The 20,631-nt window shown below is 37.3% G+C and overlaps 1 long non-coding RNA gene across 1 annotated transcript; it reads left to right on the forward strand.

Annotated features, from left to right (window-relative positions):
- The first annotated feature begins 8,301 nt into the window (after positions 1 to 8,301).
- LOC133035023 (uncharacterized) lies at positions 8,302 to 11,725 on the forward strand. The gene is made up of 2 exons (XR_009686309.1): positions 8,302 to 10,244; positions 11,451 to 11,725. It is a non-coding gene; the product is annotated as an uncharacterized LOC133035023 (long non-coding RNA).
- Positions 11,726 to 20,631: the final 8,906 nt, after the last annotated feature.

Below are 20,631 nucleotides of genomic sequence, written 5' to 3' on the forward strand. Positions count from 1 at the left end.
AGAGAGAGGGAAAAGAGAGAGAAAGCTTTTCCAAATTTTTTCTAACTTTTAACTTAGTAATTTTTTTGATAACATGACCTCAACCCACATTACATACATCTCATTTCAGCCAAATAATACAAAAAAATAAACATTTATTTCATTTAATAACTCACAAAAGACAAAACACTAATGGGGCAAAAAGACCATTTTGCCCTTCCACCATAAAACCACATAAATCATACTAGAGGGGTATTTTTGGGAAATTCTAAATTCCCGACCATTCCCGACATTCCCAATGTCTAAAACCCGTCCCCAAACTACTAACATACTAAGTTGTGATTTCTACTGAGCCAAACGCCGAGTTCCAAAATACCGGGCACCGGAAATGCAAAATATGAAAACTACTGAATAACATAACCATGCATTTCTGAATTCCATAAATAACAGTAATAAATTATTTAAATAGCTATAAATAATTTCATAAATAATCATAATTAACTGATAATTTCCAAATTAACTAAGCGGGCTTTACAATGGTATTGACAAAAGTCGCTAATATGTCGAGAAACATTACTTACTATAATCAGCTTCCTAACCTAAGGTTGATGATATTGATAGACATTGCTAATATGTCGAGAAACATCAATAAATTGTAGAAAAACTCAAAAATCAAACCCAAACACACAACTTTAACATAAAATCAAAAAAAAAATTATCTTAAACTTTTGATTGAGCTTTTGGATTCTCAGGTCTTCCAATGTACGTGGACTCCCTCGCTAAAATACCAAGACCTTTTAAAATTTTGAGGTGCTAGGTTTCGGTGGTGAGTGCGATTTGGGCGGTTCGTGGGTTTCAAATGAAGAAAATAGAAAGAGGGGGAGACAAGGCAGTTTGACTGTGTTCGATGTTGTGGATTGTAGTGATACGGTGGTTGATGGTGGTGGATACTGCTCTGGTGAGTGCGAGGGAGCGAGAGAGATTCAGAGGGAGAGAGTGTGAGAGTTAGGTGAGTTTGAATGGGAAGGGTATTTTAGGGATCAAATAAAATTGAGGTATATTTAGAGAATATTTTGTAAAGTAGAATACCTAAACCCATTTTAAGAATTGATTGTCAAATTTCCCTTTGCATTTGAATCAAAAGAATAATAATTGACACACTTAAATTACATACATATTTCTTATAAAAAATAATATATAATTAATATAAACTACACATCTAAAAGTAATGTGGTGCATTAAAAAATATAAATGTAAAATATTTAATATATACTACTATAAATTTGGACTTTAGAGGTAGTTTTTAAAGCCTTTCAACGTTAGTTTTGGTAAAATTTACTACCGACGCTGATTCAAGCGACGCCGTAGGGTCAAACATAACTGATGTCATAGTGTACACTATGGCGTCAGTTATATACTAATATCGATGTCATATGTAATAAGAATCGACGACAAAGGGTTTAAAACCGATGCCATAGTATTAAAAATTAATTTTTTTTTCAGTTTAAAATTTATTATAAATTCAGAATTTAATTTATTTAAATTAAATATTTATTAATTTAAAATAATTATTATTTAAATTGAATTAAATATTATTTAAATTAATTTCATGACTAGTCAATATACTTAAATTAATTTCATGGAAGCAATTAAAAAAATTACAATTATATTATACAAATATTTTAAAATTAGTCCAAGTATTAATAAGTTAATATATTTAATTAAACATATGAAAATTACAAGTTAACCTAAAAAATAAGCTAGGGAAGAAAATTTTTTATACAGTTTAACATCAATCGTCCAAGCCTTCGTGAATTACTGTCAGCAATTGTTCTATCCACTCTCGCTGTAACGGTAACAATTCAGTTTTTACATCGTATGCTTTTTTTTTCTCAAACTGTAAAAAAGAAGTAAATATTTATATTAGTATATATTATTGTTTATTAATATAATATAAATAAGATAATTGATAATGAAAACTTACATCTTTTTGAACGTTTAAATAACAGTTAGGGTTTGTATCTGCAACGATGTCACTCATGTATTTCAATACATAAAAACTACATTTTTAGTAAATTTACCAATCATTGCCACCGAGCTTCCAATAAGCTAATTTAGAATTTACCAAGTAAATTCTCTAACTTATTAATTTCTCCTTGCACCAATATAGATTTAGAATTGCACTCTCAATTATATAGAATGTTCTATATGTTCCACGATATAAATGCGCTATGAGATTATCCATTTGTTATCATCCCAATAATCAATGATCCTCTATAGATGATTTACCTTATGAGAGATTAATTTACCGTTACACCCTTCAATGTATTTTATCATTAAAACACATAGCTACCTATAAATGATATTTCAGTGAACTAATATAATCACTGAAATGAGTACTCAACTATTTATCTCTATTAAGCCAAGCTCTAAGGAAATCATCATTTGACTTCTATATCCGGATAGAAGCTATAGATTCCGTATTTATGATTAGTGCTGCCACTCAATTGAACTACCATGTCCTTAACCTATATGTCACAAGAAGAACCATTTGGTCGACTTTAACGAACAGATTTAAGAACACAAATAATGCAACTGAACTAGAACCTAACCATCTCAGGATTGAGATCACTTGATCTAGGATCAACTAGGTGATATTGAATTGAATAGATATTACGGTAAGTTTATCATATCTAGTTCAAGTTCAATATCGATCCCTTCTAATACATACTCCATGCATTCAACCCAAGCTTACTTTAACCAATGCCCTGAAAAGTACATAGCACTTATCCAAGGTGCAAGTAAACTACATTATAGATTATCCTATCAGTTAAACCCTGTGTACTGATAAATCATAGGAATACATTTAATCGCACAATCTTGATTACTTTCCACTATGCGGACGACACAATAAACAAGAATATCAATGTGACAAGGATTTGGATAAATTTATAAATCAAATAAACATATAAATGATCGCATGAACCAAATAACAAATAAATAATAAAAAATAAATATGTTTCTTTATTGATAATTGAATAGAAAAGATGACATTGAAATAGAGTTTTATTTAGGGCACAAAGCCCAATACCTACAACATAAAGAATTACTACAAAATTAAAAATCTAATTATTTAACTACTTACTAGTTATATAATTTATGAATACCTAGTTACTAACTAGTTAAGTTACTAATTTATTACTAACTAGTTACTAATGAATAACTAATTAGTAATAATACATGAATATAAATGAAAATTAGTAACTAACTAATAAAAAAATTAAAAATACATGAATAGGAACTAAAAAAATAAATAAAAGAGTTAATAGTTAACATATACAATATTCAACATATTTATTATACAAAACAATATACCTTAAAAACAAAACACCCAACAACTAATCTTTACCTCTCTTACCCCAAATCATGTAATTTGTTTATACCCATTTATATGTTCTTATATGTATACATATATATACATACCCAAACTACTTGATTATATATATAGTTGAGTGTTATTATCATTTCAATCTAATTTTTTAAAAATAATTATAACTAAACTATTAAAATATAGATTTTTACCTTATCACTGAAATTTGACCACTAACACCGACCAACATGTACAACCATAAGAACACAATCTGGGTAATCTAGGAAAACCCTAAAAAAATTACAAAATGAAAAATAAAGTAATTTACATTAATAAAATTATTAGAGATTAGATTTATACCTTAATGGACGTTGAGATTCAACGATTTCTCCACCAAAAGAGGCAGCCGAAGCTACAACCACCACCTCTAAGCTCAGTTTATCATATAAAACCAAACAAAAGACGATCAAACTCCATATATATTTTTGGGTATGAAAAATGCAAGATTTAAAAAACAAATCAGTAAAAACAAATGAAAAATGAAAAAAAAAAATAGGGAATGGAAGGTAGTGGTTAGGGAAAGGTTTCGTGAAGGAGTTGCAGTTATATTGTTTGGGGAGAAGACGAAGTGAGGAAGATGAAGGCTGATCATAAACCCTACGACATTGGTTATTTTGTAATAACTGATAGCATACGGGACATGCTTCAGCCAATGTGTGTCCCTATGGCGTCGGTTATTATAAAATAACTAACGCTATAAGTATTTTTTTTATTAAAATTTGTCACTTTATGACGTCAGTTATTACAAAATAACTCACACCATATGTCTTTTTCATTCCAGCTTCACTCTATGACGTCGGTTATCTTCCTTCTTTCATTAATTAGCTAAAAGAAATACCTCTAAAGGTTTGTTTTATAATAGTGTGATAGTATACTTGCGTATAACCAAACATTGTAATGTTGCTATCTTAGGTTTAAGATTGCGTTCATCACTTTTTAGGCAATCTCAAGTCTATTCTCATGAAATGAAACTTATATACCTTTAACCAAAAGAAATGAAAGAAACATGTATACCAATCAGCCCTGAACATAGTGTTTGTTATGTGGGTTTGAGTTGGAGGGAGTGGAGTTGAATGGACTAGACTTGTAGGGAATATAAAACTCAAGTATTGGAAGGGAGTAACATTCTCACCAATTTAATTTAAAAAGTAAAACCCACTTGAAAATACAAACACTTTAGTCACTAAGATTTAATTTACCAAACATGGATCTTATTCATTTAAGAAGAATTTCTTTTTCCTAAACAAGACTTCTCCAAACACTAAATCCCTTAGAAGTGCATGTACATAGGAAGCTTGTAGCACTTTAGCACAAATACAATTTGGGATTTTCAACAACCTCCAACACTAATTAGCGAGCATGACTTATTGTATTTATTGAAAATATTTGAGAAGAAAAAAAGAAAAAACAGAACAAAGAGTACTAACATATCAATATCTAATGTCAAATCTCTAATATTCTAATAAATAATAAATTTAGGTAGCGTTTGGTAATATTTTTATTTTTAAATTTTTTAATCACAAAAATAAAAGTAAAATTTTGTTTTTGAAAAACAAAAATGTGACTTATAACTACTTTTGTTTTTTAATTTTAAAAATAAAAAACAAAAGTGTGTCTTGTAAATTTCATTTTTATTTTAATTTCTTGATTTTATTTAAGTCGGGTTCGAGGCCGGGTCGAGGTTGGGACCGGGGGCGGGTCTGAGGTCGAGATCGGGGCGGGTCCAAGTCTGGGGTCACGTCCAAGTTCGGTTTCCAAGGTCTAAGTTGGGATCGGAGTCAAAAATATTAATTAAAAAAATTGTTTAAAAAAATTTTGAAAATAATTTTTTTATTTTGAAAATTTAGATTTTTAAATAAAAAATTAAAAGTAAAAATAATTTTATATATATGATTTTAGAAAATATTATTATTTTTTAATTTTAAAAAAAAAAATTAATTAAAGAAACGCTACCAAACGTGCTCTTAATTGATGGCGTAATTTGGTTTAATGGCTCCACTATCCGTCTTTCTTTCGAATCAAATTAATTATAAGAGCGCCTTGTTAATTCGTTTATCTCGTATAAATACTCCCGTGGAAACACTCCCATTTTTTCGTTGTCAAAATATTAGTTTCTTGAACAGTACTATAACATTAAGATATACTAAATGCTTTCAAAGAAATAAGATATAATAAATAAATAAATTATATAATATACAATACGCATTACTCTTCTTTTCTTTAATAATATTAATAAAGTAATATGTTACTTCAGAGCAACTTGATAATAAATTTATATAATATATTAATATAATCTTATATGTGTGTGCAGATAACCTTTGGGGCAAAGTGCTCTATGCCAAATAAATGATGAAATTTATTTCTCGATGAGGTGAAAATTTTAATAATTTCGGAAAAAATATTTAGAAAATCTCTTACAACTCTTACATCTTCAGGCCCAAATGTTTCAGGTGGAATCAATCACAATAGCTAAAAATCCTACACATCCACTACACATCAAATCTTTAGCCTTTTAAAACTGAAATGATTAGAATCTGAGAACCCTGAAAAGACCCGACATAAACAAATAGTTCTTTGCCCTCCGGTTGAAAAGTTATTATCTTCCATTTGCAATATACTTGGACAACAAATTCATTCCAAGTATAATATTAAACTTAGTTAATTCAAACTCCACTAGGTCAAAACTCAACTCCCTATTCTCAATTATAATTGTCATAGATCTAACCCACCTTTTGAAGATAACCAATTCTCTGCTAGGTAGTAGGGTTCCAAACCTTATCTCAATAATATCACAGGGCCTACCCAATTTATTAATTACTCTCGATGCCACATATGAATGTGTAGCCCTAATATCAAACAATACAGTATAATAAGAGTCATTTATAGGAATCTAACTAGTTACCACAGAAGGACTGGCTGTAGCATCTACTTATATAATGGTAAACACCCGAGCAGGTACGAGTTTCACCTCTTGTTTCTGTTCTTCCTTTTTCATTTGAGGGCAATCTTTTTTAAAATGTCCGACGATGCCACACTGAAAACATGCCTTCCCAATTACATTCTTTGGGATGATGTTTCTTACAATGAGGGCACTCAAAATAAGAATAACCCTGACATGCACCTCTACCTTAGTTCCCACGGAACCTCTTACTCTATCCAGCACCACCTGATGTTGTAAAAATCTTCCCCTCCTAATCAACATTGGAATCACCACCATCCCTACCATAACCAAAAGTAGGAAGGGTGGTGGTCCCACCAACACTTGGAGTCCCTCGGGACTCTTGAAGAAATTTTGCTGCACCTTCAACTCAAAGAGCCTTTTTAACCATCTCAATATAGGTTGTTGTATCATTTGTTGTAATCACGAGATCATGCATAATCTTGGCATTCAAACCTATCAAATATTTTTCCTTCTTACTGAAGTCTGTGGGCACTATATCCAAAGCCAACTTGGTAAGTCAATTAAACTTCGTTGTATACGCTGTCACTGACATGGTCTCTCCCTTAACCAGTTCAGTAAACTCTTTCCTCTTAGCATTGCGAACAACCTCATTGTAATATTTGGCATTAAAGAAATCCCAAGACACTTTCCAGGTTATTGCAGTGACATCCTGGGTGAGGGACACCATTTCCAACCACACAAGTGTGTCCTCCTAGAACTGAAATGTGGCACTAGTCACCCTATCATTCTTAGTGACACCCGTAAAGTTCAATTTTCTCTTAATTACTGTAAGCCACTGCTCGGCCTTCATAACATTTGTACCTCCTAGAAAAGCTACTGGTGCTTGTTTGCAAAATCTCTCATATAAAGGCTCCATACGGTTGCTAACAATAGGTTGTTCTATTGCACTGTTGGGACCGAAGCGGCTGACACTTTTTGTGGAGGCAATTCAGAAGGACCCTACTATCTTAACCTCTGAATCTCCTCATCTTGTTGATTGATTTGGGATCACATTTCTGCAAACCTTTTCTCCCAATCCTGAGGAGCCTATGGTAGGTTTTCCAGACCGCCTCTATAAAACCTTCCACGACCTCTGCCGTGTCGACAAGGATTCGAAGGATTTTGACCTCCCCGACTGCCTTTGGTCTCGACCATATTACCTTGACTCTTTGGGTTTTGATGGGCATCCATATTATAGGACTTAACCTGTGAACCCATAAGTTGGGTAGGTTAAACAACGATCACATATATTCTAAATATTGCATTTTTATGGATTTTAGGCAATGCATTTATACAACTAGCATATTACTAACATGCTCCCTATCATGCTTTTCTAATCAAATAAATTACCAATCAAGTAAAGGCTTACTGAACTGTGAATCGAGCTTCTCTTAGACGAAGATTGTATATATCTTGGCAGTCTTTGGTAAATAACCTAATGGTTCTGATACCAAAAATTGTAACGCCCTACTGCTTAGGCACGCTACAATGACTTTCTAATTACTGTTCTTACCTTTGCTAATCAAAGGGTTTCTCAAAAAACGTGTTAAATTTAAACTTTTTATTTAAATTTTAAACCTTTATAACTATGTACGTATATCCAAAAAAAAAAAAATGGATCCTGCTTTTAAAACTTATATTCATAATCAAGATACACTTTATATAAAATATGTCGCACATCGACTACAACATGAAGCCCATGTCGTCCCGAGACTAAATTCTTTAGGTCAAACTACTTGACATGTACAACTATCCCCGAGCTGTGGACTCATGATTGCTCAGCCTTAGCCTGTGCATTACCTCCACATGAAAACAATATATGTGGGTCAACAGACTCAGTAAGAAAACCATATAACACATAATATATTACTGACCTGTACTAAGGCACCCATACAACTATCCATAAGACTTAACAGATGATAAAAAATATTCTTAATAAAAGTAAGATCTCTATACCACATGCACTAAGTACTGCTACTGTACTAGTGTTCGTAGGGCTGAACCGTACCGTGAGTACCCCTGATTATTGTACCACATGCACTACGTACTCATCCCGTAGTAGTGTTGGTAACACTGGACGATCATACCCATTAAAATATCATATGTTATACCAATGCACTGAGTACCGCTACTATACTAGTGTTAGTAGCATATGAATTACATAAATAACATGTATATAATACACATACACATATACATATACATGTTCTATGCTAATCTTAAATTGTTTCTAAATTCAAGTGTGTCGGTCGACTTGAATGGAAAATCACGCACTGAATGAAGGCCCTATGTCACAATCACATAAATTGGCTAACAACTTACTAAACCTTTCTGGGGATCTAAACTCAAAACTAGAAGTTTTTCTATGGATAAATAGTAAGGAAATGCCCTAAATATCGAGGAAACAAGAGAAAAACGACATTACGGGAAAACTATCTAAAAAATAGTAATCTATTTTCTATAAAAACAGGGAGTCATTTTTCAGGTTCTACACTAGTAAAAACGGTATGTCATTTTTCAATGCAAAAAAAAAAAAAAGACTCCCAAAATCGACTCAAAATAACTCCAAACTCCATACGAAGCCCTTGATCACCTAATAACATCACAATAGACTAGTTTCAAGCAACAGAACCTCAAAATACGCAAAAATTCAAAAACCACCATTGTTGAGTCAAGTTTGAGTTCTTGAAATCAAACTTTCTAAACAACACAACCATCCCCAAAAAAATAATTGTAACAAGCTTAAAACATCAATTATAAACTGTAGAAACGCCCCAAACCAAACCCTAACTCGGACAGAACCAAAATCACCATTGTACATGCTTGAATTTAAAGGAAAACTTGAAAACTTAAGAAGAAGGGCTTAGGGTTCTTACCTTGGGTTCACACCTCTTGAAATCTTGCTAAAAACCTCAGAATTTGGTGAAAAGAGAGTTGGGTTTTCCCTAGTTTTTGGTTGGGCTAAAAAGGGGGAGAGAGAAAATGAAGATTTAATAATTTACTTTTTGGTTTTTGTTTATTTTCTTAATTTTCCTTAAAACACAAGCTAAATCTAAGTTTATCTTTTATTCATTAGTTGCCAGCTATAGAAAGTAGTGGAATAACCATTTATCTCTAAAGTAAAATGACTAAATTAACCTTTCCTTTAGCTTAAGTAATTAAATGGCTTAGGGGTAAAATAGTCCAATACCATAACCCCACCTAACTCGATATTTTAACATCAAACGTACAATTATTGTAATACCCTCAAGTTTAGTAACCGAATCAGCAACCCTAACTAAGTTAATTAAGTGTTAATGAGAAATTATATTATTATATGATTTAATATGTGGAATTATTGTAATTTACTACATTTTAAGATCCCGTTAGTATGTTAGGGGCATTTTCGTAATTTTGACTTGAGAAGGATAAAATTGTAATCTTATAATATATTGTGTTTATGGACTATATTATTATATAGTATGGTTATTCTATCTTTCTACATGTATTTTCTTACAAGTCGGTGCTGTATAGTCACAACGGGGTATTTTTGGCCGAACCGGATTCAAGATCCAAAATATATTTTTAAGATTTAGTTATGGCTTATACGTGTTAAAAGAAAAAATATAATTTATGTGATATATATGTGTGAGTGGAAATGAAAAATTACCCCTTTTATGTGTTTATGCCTTTATATGTGTTTTAGGGACAATTTGGTCATTTGACTAGATAATTTATTTTCAACAAAATAACAATTCACCTAAGATAAACTTCATTTTCTGGGTTTTTTCACCTCTAAACCGCCCACCTCTCTGTTTCTCTCTAGTTAATACTTTCAAACTCAAATTGTGGAAGAAAGCTTGAATTTGGTGTTGAATTGTGTGGTTCTCTTGCTTGGAATTTGGAGAGCATTAGGTACTATCTTGATCTCCTTTTTCTTGCTTGAATATTCTGATTTTTAAGCTTTGTATTGATGGTCTTGGTGTCCCTATGATTAGTGTTGCATGTTGTTGTAATTGAGGAAATTTGTGGTGATTATAGTATGATTTTGTTATTAGGTTCTTGCTAGGATCATCTTGATGTTTAGGGAGGTTTTTGATGTCTAAATTCTCAGAAAATGATTTGAATTTTTAGGTTATGCTTTGAAGCTTTGAGTTTTAAAGCTTGTGAATTTATGTGCAATAGTGATTTTGTGTAGCATGCCCAATTTGTCTTTTGTGGAGATGTTTTGGACTATTGGTAGAGCTCATTTTTCTTACCAAATCTAGATTGTTTATGTGAGCAATAAAATTGGGTTTATGTATGGTTATTGATGGATTTTGGTTTGAATTTGGATAAAATTTGAAGGTATGAAAAATTGAAATTTTTGGGGTTCTGGGCCTGTCGCCGCGCCCACAGCATGGCACGCCGTGACAAGGCTCCAGCAGGTTGGAGCCGTCACGACGAGGGCCTAGGGTCACCGCAGTGAGGACCCTTGTTTTCTCAATTTTTGTGTTTTTCTCATTTTTGCCATAACTTTTGACTCAGAACTCTATTTTGGACGTTCTTGGTATTGTTGGAAAGCTCATTTTGGGCTTTATATGTTAATTTATAATTAGAGTTCAAATTATGTTTATGTGTGAAAATGAATTTAGGAATGTGTGACTAAGATTACCAACGCTTATTCAACAACACCCGGGGGTTTAGAATCTCCACATATTTAGACTACCATGTAAGATAGTAACCTAGAAAAAAGAGTATAGCACAGTGGCACTCATGTATGTTATATTTATACATGCTATGCGAGAAAATGAGATTAGGATTATTACCCTAAAATTAGCAGTTATGTGATCTAGGATTATTATTCTAAAGTTTAAGTGAATATGAATGCAATAATGTATTGTATATGTTAATATAAAGAATTATGCAGTTAAAGCATAATCAGATTAGACTCGGTAATCAGAACCAAGATAAACCAATCTACGACCTTATTATAAATAGACGTGTGAGCGTAAAATGTAGGTTTATGTCAAATAAATAATAGATGCAGTGGCATCAATAATTAAGTGATATTAATTAGTATTAATATTATTGTTGATACTGTCTTGGTGGATCTTAGCTCACGGGTGCTATATTGTGCAGGAAAGGGTAAAGCAGTTATTGATCAACCATGAGGTCGAGGGCTTTTTATGGTACATTGTACATGTCCAAGTCAAGCTAGATCACGAGGGTTCGGTTTACCAAGGGATATTTGTATAATCTCCACTTTTACCGCTTAGGTCGGTGTGTACTAATAACTTGTAGTATTTTGAAAAAGTTTTTATGGGATCCTGAATTAAAATGTGTACTTTTGGATGTTTGTAAAGTTTATTAATTACAAATTATTATTTTTTAATTTTTATTTTTTAAAAGTTTAATTTTTGCTCTTGGCTCTAGTAGATTCTGGTTTAACGGGATTAGTATATGTTTAGTCGATGTACGTGACGTTTCAAATGTTAGCGCATTACATTTTGGTATCAGAGCGTTAAAGTTTTTAAACTTCTTGTAGAGCGACTGAACATGTACAATCATTGTCAAAGACAAGCTAGACTCGTAGTGCAGTAAGTATTGAGAGTAAATGCTTAACTACTTTTGTGATTAAATGTTTACTGCTCTCTGTTTTAAGCAGCATATGAGCATCTAGAAGATAACATGTTATAAGAAAAGCATGATTATTAATGATATTAATAAATATTTATTTTAAAAGAAAAATAGTATGAGTTAGGGTTAAGGTAATAAGTGTGTAAGTGTGGATTTGGTGTCTGACTCACAGGGGTTGTTGATTTTAGGGCTATTTAAGAGAAAATGGACCTTAATCAATCAACCAGATCACAGTGTGAGCTTGTAGAGCCTGGTAATGACCAAATCAATCCATCGACACCGCCTGTGCCTTCGTAGAATCCTGGGGATAGTGCGAAGGTTAACTATGTTAATCCACCTACTGATTGGCAGCAGATGTTCCTCAAAATATGAAGCATTATACTTCGTCAGGAAGATGAGTTGCGCCGGTTTAGGCAACCGACCCAGGCGGCTCCCGTTGAACAAGTGTTACCACCAGCTCCTGTTCTAGTGGTGGGTAACCCTGGGTTTGTATTGGCACACCGAGACTTGGTTTTTAAGCCTTTTGTCAAGCTATACAACCTCTGACATTTTTGGAAGGTACTGACATCATTAAAGCAGTTTAGTGGATGAGCACTGTTGCCCGTATTCTAGACAACATGGGAGTAACGGGAACTGTAAAGCCCGCTTAGTTAATTTGGAAATTAGCAATTATTTATGTTAATCAGGAAATTATTTATAGCTATTTAAATAATTTATCATTGTTATTTATGGAATTCAGATATGCATAATTATGTTATCAGCAGTTTTTATATTTCGCATTTCCGGTGTCCGGTATTTTGGAACGCGGCGTTTGGCTCAGTAGAAATCACAACTTAGTATGTTAGTATTTTGGGGACGGGTTTTTAGACATTGGGAATGTCGGGAATGGCCGGGAATCTAGAATGTCCCAAAAATACCCCTTTAGTGGTTATCTTGTGGTTTTAGTATGGAGGGGCAAAATGGTCTTTTTGCCCCAATGATATTTTGTCTTATGTGATTTTAAATGGAAATTAAATGTTAATTTTAATTATTATTCTTGGCTGAAATGGATTTAATAAAAGGGTTAATATGTGCTTGAAAATCCTTTTTCCTTTCTTTTCCAACACGAAAAAAATAGAAAAGTTTCAAAATAGAAAGCTCTCTCTCTTTTCCTCTTTTTCGGCTGAGCTTGGGGATTCAAAGCTGGGATTTTTGGTTGGTGATTTCTTGTGTTTTGGCTTGATCATAGTGATTTTAGTTGAGGTAATTCTTGTCTTGCTCTTCTATTTAGTTTTCTTGAATTTTTGTGAAAATTGGATGAAATGCATGTTGGATTTTATGTTGTTGTTGCTGCTGTAATCTGGTGATTATTTTGTGTTTAAGCATGTTAGTTTAGGGTTGTTTTGATGCTTGATTACTAGGTTGAGCATGCTAGAAGTTTATATGTGAAAATATGTGATTTTGAGAAGAAAATGCCATGTTTTGTTTCTGTGAATTGCTGGAGGTTGTTGTTTGTTTTCAGAGGTTATATTATGCTAGTTTAGGTTGATTTTAGTTGGTTTGCATGCTGGTTTTAGTGGTTTGCTCAAGCTTGAGTTTGGAACTCAAAGCTTGAGCTCCAATGGTGAAATTTGCTTGTGAGGTTTCTGGGTAGGTTTGAGGCCTTGGAATGGTCATTTGGGACCTATGTAGGAGGTCTGGAAAGTTTGGGACCATTTGGGTTCGAATTGGTCAAGATATGGGAATGTTTGGTTGCCGTTTCGCGAGGAACCGAATTCGGTTGAGCATCCGGAATTCCGGATGGGGGTTCAGATTTTCCCAGAACCGGAATTCCGGTTGGGCAACCGGACTTCCGGATGGGGGATTTTTCAGAACCCTAGTTTTCCTCGTTTTTGGGTTTTTAGGGGTATTGCCATGCTTTTTATCGATAGGGAAACTTTTAGTTTCGAGTTTTAGTCCCCGGGAAGTGATTTAGCGTGTCACTTATAGTGTTGTGGTTTTTATGGTTTAGGAGCCGATGTCCGCCGTTCAGCTTCAGTTCCAGTCAGGTTGACCGGCACACCTGAAATCGGAATCCAGGTAAGATTAGTATAACAGTATGCATATGTAGTTTACATGTTTAGCGTGCATGTAGGAAGCCTGTTAGTTTACATTAGATATGTATTTAGGCTTCGAACCACCCAACCCTGTCACGTCGGTACAGGCTGGAGTATGACCAGCAGCCGGAGTATGACCGGTTCGGCCGTCAGTGACACCGGTTGGTGGTTCATGCTATTGACCTATCCCGTCGGTACAGTACGGGAGTATGACCAGCGGCGGAGTATGACCGGTTCGACCGATCAGGAGGATACTTGTCAATAGTGCCGTCCCCTGAACGTTCAAAACTCAGTACCATGTTGGACATGGCAGTAGTGCTCAGTACCATGTTGGACATGGCAGTAGCGGGACTCAGTATCGTGTTGGACACGGCAGTCAGTTTTATGTATGATATTATTATGCTTTTCTTACTGAGTCTGTCGACTCACAGTTTACGTTGCATGTGTAGGTAAAGGCAAGGCAGTTGCTGATGGACCGTGAGCGAGCTTATGGGATTGTACATGTCGGGGCGGTTAGGCCTGGAGCGTACGATCCTCGGGACAGCAGGGCTGAGATTTTTGTAACTGTCGTTAGACGACTTTCATTTTGATGTAAAAGTGAATAGTTAAAAAGTTTGTAAATATTTTTATAAATCGGGATCCCGAGACTTTTTGGTAAAATGGTTTATAAGTTTAATGAAAAAGCAAAATTTTAATTAATCACGTTTTTCCATAAACCTCGTTGATTAGCAACGAGCTGCACAGTACGTTTAAAAATCACGTAATACGCCTAAGGTAGTTAGGGTGTTACAATTTGGTATCAGAGCCGCCAGGTTGTCTTCCGAAGATCGTCACGACATGTACAATCATCATCAGCAGTTAGCTCGGTTCACGGTTCAGTAAGCCTTTATTGCTTTAGTAGTTTATTTTATTCAGTTATAAAAAAGAAAAGCCTGTTAGGAAGCATGTTAGTAGCCTGATAGTAGAATAGGCGCATGTTTCATTTCTAATTTCCAAATTAAGCGGCATTAGTAAGCTCGCCTTGAATACGACCTGATATGCCAACTCTTGGTTTCGCAGGCGGTTCTAACTAGATGGACGCCAGGCGGACTACCAGGAGTCGAGGCAACTCAGTGGGGTCGAATCAGGGAGAGGGAGCTCGGTTTCCCCCACCTGCTAGGGGCCGAGGTAGAGGTCCCCGAGGCAGGGCTCGTGGTCGGGGTGATGAGAACCCGCCACAGGCTGCCCAGGCTCCCCCAGCCGATCAGGGAGCCCCGAACTGGGAGTTGCGGTTTGCGGAGATGCAAGCCAGGATCGAAGAACAAGACCTCGAGATTCAGAGGTTGAGACAGCAGGGTGCTCCTGCAGTTCCGGTGCCAGTAGTTCCAGCGGCACCTGCCCCCGCCGCCTGTGCCGAGATGGTAGTGGCGGCCCACAGATTGGAACCTTTATATGAGCGGTTCCGGAAGCAAGCACCTCCGGTATTCTTGGGAGGTCCAGATGTGTCGAAAGCCGAGCAGTGGCTTACGGTGATCACCAGGATCTTGAACTTTATGGGTGTCACCGGCAACGACAGAGTGGTGTGTGCCACATTTCAGTTCCAGGAGGATGCCCTGGTATGGTGGGACATGGTGTCTCAGATTCATGATGTCACCACCATGACTTGGGAGAGGTTCCAGGAACTTTTCAACGCGAAGTACTACAACGAGGCGGTTAGAAGCGCCAAGAGAAAGGAATTCGTTCACCTGACCCAGCGGGAGAACATGAGTGTCACTGAGTATACTACTCAGTTTGACCGGTTGGCGAGGTTAGCCTCGGGAATTGTGCCGACCGACTTCAGCAGAAAGGAGAAGTATCTGGACGGGTTACATCCCAAGATCAGGCATGACCTGATGATTACCACAGACGACAGCACCACCTACGCTCAGATGGTGGAGAAGGCACTGCGAGCTGAGGGCGCAGTGGGGTGCATGTCAGAGTCAGCTAGTACTCCGGTTGGTGGCGGAGCTCCTACCCCTCCTGCATCAGGATTTAGCAGGGGGAGTAGTGGTTCGGCCATTGATCAGAGGAAGAGGGCACCCACTGCTTCCGGCGGCTCGAGTCAGAACAAGAGGTTCCGGGGGAACCAGAACAGAGGGAGTCGTCCTGGTGGTAATGAGACTCGCTTCTCCTATCCCGAGTGCCCTAGCTGCAAGAGGCACCATCGGGGAGAGTGCAAGGGGCAGGGATGCTTTCATTGTGGCATGCCCGGGCACTTCAAGAGGGAATGTCCCCAGCTCCGGCCAGAGGCACCGAGAGCTCCAGCGATGCCCACTCCAGCCAGGGTATTCGCGATCACGCAGGCTGATGCAGATGCCAGCCCATCAGTTGTTACAGGTCAGATACTTATTAACGACTCGTTTTATTCAGTGCTGTTTGATTCTGGGGCTACACATTCCTATGTGGCGGCCAGAGTCTTTAGTAAGTTGGGTAGACCCTTTGATAGATATGAATCAGGGTTTGGAACCCTGTTACCTGGCGGAGAATTGGTTATCTCCAATAGGTGGATTAGGTCTATGCCGATCAGGATAGATGGTAGGGAGTTAAGCGCTGATCTGATAGAGATGAGCTTAGTCGAATTTGATATTATTTTAGGAATGGATTTCCTATCTAAATATTCGGCGAGCATTGATTGCAAGAGGAAGATGGTGGTCTTCCAACCGGAAAGTGAAGAACCGTTCGTATTTGTGGGTTCGGTTCAGGGATCTCGGATCCCGGTGATCTCGGCTATGTCAGCGAGAGAATTATTGCACGGTGGGTGCTTAGGGTTTCTGGCCGTGGTGGTGGACACCACTCGGCCAGACACCATTCGGCCAGAGGACATCAGCGTGGTTCGGGAATTTTTGGACGTTTTTCCCGAAGAACTTCCAGGGTTACCACCTCAGCGGGAGATTGACTTTGTGATTGACTTGGCACCAGGGGTGGATCCGGTTTCTAAAGCCCCGTATAGGATGGCTCCAGCTGAACTTAAGGAGTTAAAGATTCAGCTCCAGGGGTTGCTTGACATAGGGTTCGTTCGGCCCAGTGTGTCACCCTGGGGAGCCCCGGTTTTGTTCGTAAAGAAGAAGGATGGATCGATGAGGATGTGCATCGACTACAGAGAGTTGAACAAGCTGACGGTGAAGAATAAATATCCATTACCTAGGATCGATGACTTGTTCGATCAGCTTCAGGGGAAGACGGTCTTTTCTAAGATTGATCTCCGTTCGGGTTATCATCAGTTGAGGATCCGAGAGGAGGACATTCCAAAGACGGCTTTCCGCACTAGGTATGGACACTACGAGTTCCTGGTTATGTCATTCGGACTAACCAATGCTCCTGCAGCATTCATGGACCTGATGAACAAAGTATTCAAGGATTTCCTCGATATCTGTGTGATTGTGTTTATCGACGATATCCTCGTGTACTCTCAGTCAGAAGAGGAGCATGAGTTACATCTTCAGATGGTACTGCAACGACTTCGAGAACATAGACTCTACGCCAAGTTCAAGAAATGTGAGTTCTGGTTGTCTCAGGTGTCCTTCCTAGGGCACATAGTGAGTAAGGATGGGATCAAGGTGGATCCCGGGAAGATCGAATCCGTCAGGGATTGGCGAGACCGAAGACGATGACGAGAGATCAGAAGCTTTTTGGGATTAGCTGGGTATTACCGTAGGTTCGTGGAGGGGTTCTCCAAAATTTCAATGCCCCTAACCGAGCTTACAAAGAAGAATCAGCGATTTATCTGGTCAGATAAATGCGAAGCTAGTTTTCAGGAGCTGAAACAGAGGTTGATTACTGCTCCGGTACTAGCTTTGCCTTCGGACGAGGAGAAGTTCGTGGTTTATTGTGACGCATCCAAACAAGGTTTGGGGTGCGTATTGATGCAAGCCGATCGGGTTATCGCTTACGCCTCCCGTCAGTTAAAGGATTATGAACAGCGATACCCGACTCATGATTTAGAATTGGCCGCAGTGGTTTTTGCACTGAAGATTTGGCGGCATTACTTGTATGGTGAGAAGTGCGAGATCTATACCGACCATAAAAGTCTCAAGTATTTCTTTACTCAGAAAGATTTGAACATGAGACAGAGGCGTTGGTTGGAGTTAGTGAAGGATTATGATTGCGAGATCCTCTATCATCCCGGAAAAGCCAATGTAGTGGCCGACGCCCTGAGTAGAAAGGGGCCGGGCGGTAGCTAGCATGGTTCAGATCTCACCTCAGCTAGCAGAGGATATGGTCAGGTCCAGCATTGAGTTTGTGGTAGGTCAGCTACACAACTTAACGCTGCAATCTGATCTGTTAGAAAGAATAAAAGTTACTCAGACGACAGATCCGGAGTTAGTGAAGATCCGAGATGAGGTATTGGCTGGTCAAGCCAAGGACTTTTCAGTGTCAGATAGTGGGATGCTTTTGTATAAAGCCAGGGTTTGTGTCCCGAACAGTGTGGACTTGAGGACCGAGATATTTGAGGAGGCTCATTCTACTCCATATTCTCTGCATCCCGGCACCACCAAGATGTACCAAGACTTGAAACCGTACTTCTGGTGGAACGGTATGAAGAAGAATTTGGTAGAATTCGTATCGAGATGCCTCACATGTCAGCAGATCAAGGCTGAACATCAGAGACCAGCAGGGTTGTTGCAGCCTCTAACCCTACCAGAATGGAAATGGGAGGACATTACTATGGATTTTGTGGTCGGGTTACCTAGGACCACGGGTATGTATGATTCCATCTGGGTAGTGGTGGACCGATTTACGAAATCTGCTCATTTTCGCACGGTCGAACGACGTTCTACGGTGGATCAGTTGGCAGAGTTATATGTCAGGGAGATAGTGAGACTTCACGGGGTACCGAAGTCTATAGTTTCGGACAGGGATCCGAAATTCACCTCCAAATTTTGGCAGAGTTTGCAACGGGCAATGGGTACGAAGCTAAAATTCAGTACAGCATTCCATCCTCAGACAGACGGTCAGTCCGAAAGGACAATTCAGATATTGGAGGACATGCTGAGAGCCTGTGTTATGGACTTTGAGGGTTCATGGAATAAATACCTACCGTTAGTAGAGTTCTCTTATAACAACAGTTATCAGAGTACGATAGGGATGGCACCCTATGAACTGTTGTACGGTAGGAAGTGCAGATCCCCTATCCACTGGGATGAGACAGGGGAGAGGAAATACCTAGGTCCGGAGTCAGTTCAGCGGACCAATGAGGCAATAGAGAAGATTAAAGCTAGAATGCTTGCCTCCCAAAGCAGACAGAAGAGTTACGCAGATCCGAAACGTCGAGATGTTGAGTTCCGAGTAGGGGACCATGTGTTTTTGCGAGTATCTCCGATGAAGGGGATTAAACGTTTCGGGAAAAGAGGCAAGTTATGCCCTAGATTTACAGGACCTTTCGAGATTCTCGAGAAGATAGGTCAAGTGGCATATCGGTTAGCATTGCCTCCAGCTTTATCAGCAGTGCACAACGTATTTCATGTCTCAATGTTGAGAAAATACGTTTCAGACCCCTCTCATATAATCAGTTATGAGAGCCTTCAGCTTCAGTCAGATATGTCCTATGAGGAACAGCCAGTGCAGATCCTGGATAGAAAGGATAAAGTCCTTCGGAATAAGACCATAGCGTTGGTCAAGGTTCTCTGGAGAAGCAGTAAGGTGGAAGAAGCCACCTGGGAGCTAGAATCAGATATGCGAGCTCAATATCCAGAGTTATTCAGGTTAGATTTCGGGGACGAAATCCTTTTAAGGGGGGGATAGTTGTAAAGCCCGCTTAGTTAATTTGGAAATTAGCAATTATTTATGTTAATCAGGAAATTATTTATAGCTATTTAAATAATTTATCATTGTTATTTATGGAATTCAGATATGCATAATTATGTTATCAGCAGTTTTTATATTTCGCATTTCCGGTGTCCGGTATTTTGGAACGCGGCGTTTGGCTCAGTAGAAATCACAACTTAGTATGTTAGTATTTTGGGGAAGGGTTTTTAGACATTGGGAATGTCGGGAATGGCCGGGAATCTAGAATGTCCCAAAAATACCCCTTTAGTGGTTATCTTGTGGTTTTAGTATGGAGGGGCAAAATGGTCTTTTTGCCCCAATGATATTTTGTCTTATGTGATTTTAAATGGAAATTAAATGTTAATTTTAATTATTATTCTTGGCTGAAATGGATTTAATAAAAGGGTTAATATGTGCTTGAAAATCCTTTTTCCTTTCTTTTCCAACACTTAGAAAAAAATAGAAAAGTTTCAAAATAGAAAGCTCTCTCTCTTTTCCTCTTTTTCGGCTGAGCTTGGGGATTCAAAGCTGGGATTTTTGGTTGGTGATTTCTTGTGTTTTGGCTTGATCATAGTGATTTTAGTTGAGGTAATTCTTGTCTTGCTCTTCTATTTAGTTTTCTTGAATTTTTGTGAAAATTGGATGAAATGCATGTTGGATTTTATGTTGTTGTTGCTGCTGTAATCTGGTGATTATTTTGTGTTTAAGCATGTTAGTTTAGGGTTGTTTTGATGCTTGATTACTAGGTTGAGCATGCTAGAAGTTTATATGTGAAAATATGTGATTTTGAGAAGAAAATGCCATGTTTTGTTTCTGTGAATTGC

The sequence above is a fragment of the Cannabis sativa genome, chromosome 2 (genome assembly GCF_029168945.1).
Source record: "Cannabis sativa cultivar Pink pepper isolate KNU-18-1 chromosome 2, ASM2916894v1, whole genome shotgun sequence".
Classification (NCBI taxonomy): Eukaryota; Viridiplantae; Streptophyta; class Magnoliopsida; order Rosales; family Cannabaceae; genus Cannabis; species Cannabis sativa.